Here is a 6,719-nt window from a genome sequence, read left to right as displayed (position 1 = left end):
ATATAATATAAAAACTTAATTATAAATGTTAAAAAAATTAAAATAATAAAATAATAATATCTTATAATAAATATTTAGATATACTAAATAATTATAATAAAAACTAATTTATCCTAATATATTATAACAACAAGTGCTTAGTTAATTAATTCCACATTTAAATAGTGTATATTAATTTCATTCACAACAAATGTATATGTTACTTGACTTTTGGAGGCTTGAAAGGACCAAACATCAAATATGCATGGCTGCTACTTTCTGCTTTAATTTGGCAAGAGATCCAAGCATATGCTATAAGAATAAAGTATGATATATGCTTAAATTCCCATCAATTGCATATATAGTTGTATGTTCCTACTAAAATTCTACAGAGAATGAAATGAAATTGATCCTTCTAATCTTTGTAGCCATATGCTTAAATCCCTCATTGCTGGCTACCATTAAAGTCACCATCATTAGGACCATTCTATGTCTCACAAAGCAATTGATCAAACTCACTGGAGATTCTTTGTTTTATAAATTTCGGTTTAATTACTCTGTTGCACCTATAATTTCGTGAAATTTTTAATTAAGTTTTTATATTTTTTTTTAATTGGGTCCTTATACCAATTTTTTTTTTCAATTAAGTCCCTTTTAGTAGTAATTGACTTAATTTTATAGGGACCCAACTAAAAAAAAAAGAATTGGTACAAGGACCTAAATAAAAGGGAAAAAAAGTATAGGGATCCAATTAAAAAAAATTAGTGCAAGGACTCAATTAAAAGAAAAAAAAATATAAGGACCTAATTAAAAATTTTACGAAACTATAGGACCAGCAGAATAATTAAACCATGAATTCCTATTTCCTAAGACACTCTTTGTTGCTTAAATTAGGTTGTGATATTTAAAAATATTAATAGAATATTTAGAAAATATGTATATATAACACTGACAACAAAAATAATCAATATAAACTAAATATATTTTAAATTACTTATTTATAATATTAAAAAATAGTTTTAATAAATAAATTAAAAATACTTTTAAAGAATACAAAAATAAATTTCTTTTGTAGAGCTCAAATCTAAAACAACAATTTTATAATAATCACTTTTTGTTGATATCCTTAAGCTAATAACATCATTTTAGCAAATCAGTTAGATTGGCTATGCTTTAAGTTAGCTGTAACTAACTGTAACATTATTTTTGCAAATTAGTTAGGTTAGCTATGCTGAGTTAATTTTACTATATAACAGCAACCTCCCATTCCTGATTTGTGAGGTTCACCACTTAAATTTGTGTACCAAACCTTTTCTTTAATCTGAATCTCTTCTTTTTCTCTGAGCTCGAGTCACAAGTTTCCCGAATTTGAACATGGTGCGGTGAGCGTCTTGTGACTCCATTCGTGTTCCTTCATCTTCTCAACCCCAAATTCTTTCTTCTCTCTTCTTAAACAACCATGGCACACCCTCAAGAGCCTCCAATTGTGGTGAATTCAGGGTCCAACAATGAAAATCCGAATTCAAATTTTTCAGTTTCTGATCTTCAAAACCTAGCTCGTTTATTATCTCAAATATCCAACCTTCAATCACATATGCCAAGAACTCAAGTCCATTCCATCTCTGACCCATCAAGCCCTTATTTCTTGCATCATGAAAAAAATTCTGGCATCTCTATCATTAATGTTGTGTTAACCACTCATAATTACAGCTCATGGTCAAGAGCCATGACATTGGCGCTAAAAGGAAAGAACAAGCTCTATTTTGTGGATGGAAGTCTCCCGAAACCTCAAGAAAATGACCCCAATTTCATGGCTTGGGAGAAGTGCAATACTCATGTAGTGTCTTGGCTAGCTTCTTCGATCAGTGAAGAAATTCTTCATAGTGTAATCTGGAATGACAATGCTGGTGATATTTGGCGTGATCTCCAACATCGATATTCTCAGGGGGACGTGTTTAGAATAGCTGCACTTGAGGAAGAGTTGTTCTCCATCAAACAAGGTGAGTTGAGTATTACTTCATACTTCACTAAATTGAAAGCTATATGGCAAGAATTAGACATCTTTCAGCCAATTCCTCATTGCAATTGTGGAGAATCTTGTACTTGTGGACTCAGTGTTGTTAGAAATTATAGAAAAGACAGCTACTTAGTTAGGTTTTTAAGGGGTCTCAATGAACAATATGCTGTAGCGAGATCACATATCATGTTAATGAAGTCACTCCCAACAATCAATGGTGCCTTTGCACTCTTGACCCAGCAAGAACGACAATTCACCACTCCTGACATTCTTGAATCAAAAACAATTCTAACTACTCAATCCAGTTTTGACTCTCTTGGATTTCAGCATATGGCTACTCGAGGGCGAGGTAGAGGGGTTAGAGGAAGAGGTGGTCGATTTGGAAGGCCACCATCCAAAACTTGCTCCTACTGTCACAAGACTGGTCATCTTGTAGACACCTGCTACAAAAAGCATGGTTTACCATCCCATCTCAAGCAACAACAAAAGCACAACACATTAACAATGAATGTGATGACCACTGCAGAACCTGATGAAAGTAGAGGTCAAATCCTTGTTCCACAACAAGAAGGTAGTAGTGCTGAGCTCTCTTTCACTCAAGATCAAAAACAAGCACTCATAGCTTTACTGCAACAATCCCCTTTCTCAGTCTCTTGGTGCCACAATCAATTCTTCAGAGTCAGGTATTCATACTCACACCCTACACATGAGCACACACATATCACACCTCTTGTCATTGAAATCATTTTATTCCAACTCTTGGATACTTGATTCAGGAGCCACTGATCATGTCTGTCACACACTTACTGATTTTGTCAACTACACTCATATAAAACCAATTTTAGTCAAATTACCTAGTGGTTCTCATACTACCACTTCTATTTCTGGAACCATTCTTTTTTCAAAAGATCTTTATCTTACAAACGTTTTATACATTGCTAATTTCAATTTCAATCTTATTTCAATTTCTCAAATAACTAAAAACTTACACTGCAAAGCTTCTTTCACTGACAAGAGCTGTGAGATACAGGATTTGAATACATGGAGGACGATTGGCACAGCTGAGGAAAATGGAGGATTATACTCTTTGACTATTCAACCCAACACTAAACTGGTTTAAAATTCTGCCTCATCTCTCATTCAACAATCACAAATTCCACATACCACACATGATGGAGCATGTCGCAATGACACTTCTCTTTCCAATAGCACAATAAGTTGCACTAGCAATATTAATAATCTGTGGCACCTTAGACTAGGTCATATACCAAAAGATACATTACAATTGATGCATGACATTTATCCATTTGTAGATGGTAAAGGATTTAAACAACCATGTGATATTTGCCATTTCTCTAAACAAAAGAGACTTCCCTTTCCTGTTAGTTCTACTACATCTAATGAATTTTTTGATTTAGTGCATTTTGATATATGGGGACCAATTTCCATTCCTTCAACCAACGGTTTCAAATATTTTTTGACAATAGTTAAGATAAGAGTAGATATACATGGGTACACTTCCTCAAACTGAAATCTGAAGTTTCAAATTTGGTTAAAAACTTTATTTCTTGATAGAAACTCAATTCGGCAAAACAATAAAGGCCATTCGATCCGACAATGGTCCAGAATTTAATCTCACCTCTTTTTACCAATCTAAAGGTATCATTCATCAAACTTCATGTGTGAAAACTCCACAACAAAATGGCGTTGCGGAAAGGAAGCACCAGCACATTCTTAACATTGCTAGAGGTCTTATTTTTCAATCAAACCTTCACAAATGTCTTTGGCCTCATGCAATACATCATGCTGTGTACTTGATGAATAGAATACCTAGCATTAAGCTAAAGAAGAACTCACCATTTAGCATTTTATATGGAAAGGTACCTGACATTAGCTCCTTAAAAGTGTTTGGCTGCCTTGCTTTTGCTTGTACATTGATAGCAAATAGGAAGAAGCTTGACAGTAGGGCCAGGAAATGTCTGTTCCTCGGATTCAAATCAAACACTAAAGGATGCATTTTGATGGATTTATCAAATAAAGAGGTTTTCATTTCAAGGAACGTTGTGTTTTATGAGTCTAATTTTCCTCTTATCACAAAGAGCACTAACACTCAAATTGAGAACCCAATACTTTTGCAGTCATCTTTACCCATTTTTGATGAAATAGATCCTTTTACTATTACATCTCATGCTTCACATATATATCATGCACTAGACACTCTCACTCATAATCATGCACCACCACATAGTTCATCATCTCATGATCAAACATTAGCATCTAATACACCGTCCGATCACACACCCACACCGAATTCCTCAAATTCACTAAATCAACAAGCTTTTGATCATGCATCATCATCTCCTCCTTCACAAACACCATTACCTCATACAGAGATACACACACAATCACAATTGAATGAGAGACATGCAGAACAAGAAAGCCACCAAATTACTTAAAGGATTATCATTGCATGCAAACTTCATCTTCTAAAGCTATTGCCAATAGTCCTTGCAGGTATTCAATTTCTGCTCACTTATCATATGATGCACTCTCACCATCGCAGAGACATTTTTCCCTCACTATATCATCCAACACCGAACCCAAGTCTTTTGAAGAAGCTGTGAAGGAAGATTGTTGGAATAAAGCTATCAGTGATGAACTTTTGGCCCTTGAAAGCAATAGAACTTGGTCTCTCACAACCCTCCCTGTTGGGAAAAAGGCAATAGGTTGCAAATGGGTCTTCAAAACAAAGTACAAGTCTGATGGAACCATCGAAAGACACAAAGCAAGACTTGTCGCAAAAGAATTTACTCAAACCGTGGGATTTGACTACTTCGATACATTTAGTCCGGTGGTTAAAATGACAACATTCAGACTCATCTTGGCTCTTGCAGCAGTAAAGGACTGGCACCTCCACCAATTGGATGTCAATACAGCATTTTTACATGGCGATTTATCCGAAGAAGTCTATATGAAGGCACCACCAGGACTACAAGTCCCTTCCAATACTGTTTGCAAACTTGAAAGGTCCCTTTATGGACTCAAACAAGCGAGCAGGCAGTGGAATTCGAAGCTCAGCTCTGTCCTCACAGCAGCGGGTTATGTGCAGTCTAAGCATGACTATTCATTGTTTACTAAACAAACTAGCAACAAATTCACAGCAGTTTTAGTATACGTTGATGATATCGTCATGGCTGGGGATGACATGCAACAAATTAACAACCTGAAGACACTTCTCGACAAGAAATTCACCATTAAGGACCTTGGTCAACTCAAGTTCTTTCTTGGCATGGAAATTACTCGAAATGGTAAGGGAATTGCTCTCTATCAACGGAAATATACCCTTGATCTCCTCATGGATTTTGGTATGTTAACATCCAAACCTGTTTCCACTCCCATGTGTTACAACTCTCAACTTACAAAGACTTCAGGCACTAGACTCGAAGATACAACCAAGTATAGGCAACTCATTGGGCGCCTCATCTACCTTACCAACACACGTCCGGACATCTCTTTCGCGGTTAGCAAACTTAGTCAATATCTAGATTGTCCTACTAATGATCATTATAGAGCTGGCATGCATCTTCTTCGCTATCTCAAAGCCTCTCCAGCAGCTGGTCTTTTCTTCAGCAACGACTCTAACCTCTCTTTATCTGGCTACACAGATTCTGATTGGGCGACCTGTGCCGATACACGTCGTTCTATCTCTGGACAATGCTTCTTTCTTGGCACTTCCCTCATCTCTTGGAAGAGCAAGAAACAAGCCACGGTGGCTCGCTCCTCATCCGAGGCTGAATACAGGGCAATGGCCCTTGGTTCCATCGAAGGACAATGGCTCCTTTATCTCCTCAAGGACCTCAATGTCGATCATCCAAAGCCTTTCACAATGTACTGCGACAATCAATCCGCACTCCATATCGCTGCCAATCCCGTCTTTCATGAGCGAACCAAACATATAGAAGTGGATTGCCATATCACAAGAAAAAAGGTTCAAGTTGGGATACTCAAGCTACTGCCAATCTCTTCAGCTCACCAAACAGCTGATGTATTCACCAAAGCTTTGCCTCCTGGACCCTTCAAGCAGATGTATTCCAAGCTTGGATTAGTGAATTTTCACTATCCAGCTTGAGGGGGGATGTTGATACCCTTAAGCTAATAACATCATTTTAGCAAATCAGTTAGATTGGCTATGCTTTAAGTTAGCTGTAACTAGCTGTAAGGACTAATCTCTCACAAAACTAAACTCTATTTATTAAGGGGTTTAACCCTAGCTAATGTTAATTGTTACGTATATAAGGGAGAATTCGAACACTAATCATATTTATAATTAAAGACCAAAAACATGTTCAACCCATCCATGCATATATACGATTAAGCTGAAATATAAACTGATTTATTTTAAATATTTATTTCTTTTTTAACCCCGTGCCAAACGGAACCATACCGGAATCAAAGAAAGCAGAAGCATAAGTATATTATACGAAAGTTATAATAACAAATTAAAACAATGAGAGAATTTGAATATCGTTGCCAACTTGGCTTTAAATCCACTTGTGATTTGTAAAGAATAAAGTTAGCCCAGAAAGAAAGAAAGAAAAAAAAAATATCTCAAATATTACTTGAAAGGTACATAAAAGATGCTTATTACGTTTCATTCTATTATATTGGAGGAAAAATTAGATTAAAAAACTTTTTTTAATATATTTTTATAAAACTTTTTAAA

The sequence above is a fragment of the Arachis ipaensis genome, chromosome B05, assembly GCF_000816755.2.
Source record: "Arachis ipaensis cultivar K30076 chromosome B05, Araip1.1, whole genome shotgun sequence".
Classification (NCBI taxonomy): domain Eukaryota; kingdom Viridiplantae; phylum Streptophyta; class Magnoliopsida; order Fabales; family Fabaceae; genus Arachis; species Arachis ipaensis.
The sequence above is the reverse complement of the archived record's forward strand: the minus strand, read 5'-3'. Positions refer to the sequence as shown.